The sequence below is a fragment of the Symphalangus syndactylus genome, chromosome 17 (assembly GCF_028878055.3).
Source record: "Symphalangus syndactylus isolate Jambi chromosome 17, NHGRI_mSymSyn1-v2.1_pri, whole genome shotgun sequence".
Classification (NCBI taxonomy): domain Eukaryota; kingdom Metazoa; phylum Chordata; class Mammalia; order Primates; family Hylobatidae; genus Symphalangus; species Symphalangus syndactylus.
Window position 1 is genome coordinate 12,465,620 of NC_072439.2, and position 300 is coordinate 12,465,919.

Here is a 300-nt window from a genome sequence, read left to right on the forward strand (position 1 = left end):
GAAAGCAACAGACAATACGATCACTCTCTGCTGAGGACCGAGGCATCTCACCCGACCCTGGGGTGACCCTCTGCACTGGGAGGCAGCTGGGGGCGGAGGTAGAGGGAAGGGAGATAGCAGAAGGTAGAGGCTGACTGTCCAGAACCTCCCACGACCTGTGACCCAGGAAGTGCGGCTCCAGGCGTCACGGGGATTCACTCACAAGCAGCCCAGCTGATCTGCAAACTCCATGTCCAGGGTTTTCTCGAGGTTTGGGGTTGAGGGGTATTGGTGGCGCCAGGGTCAACACGGAGACAGACA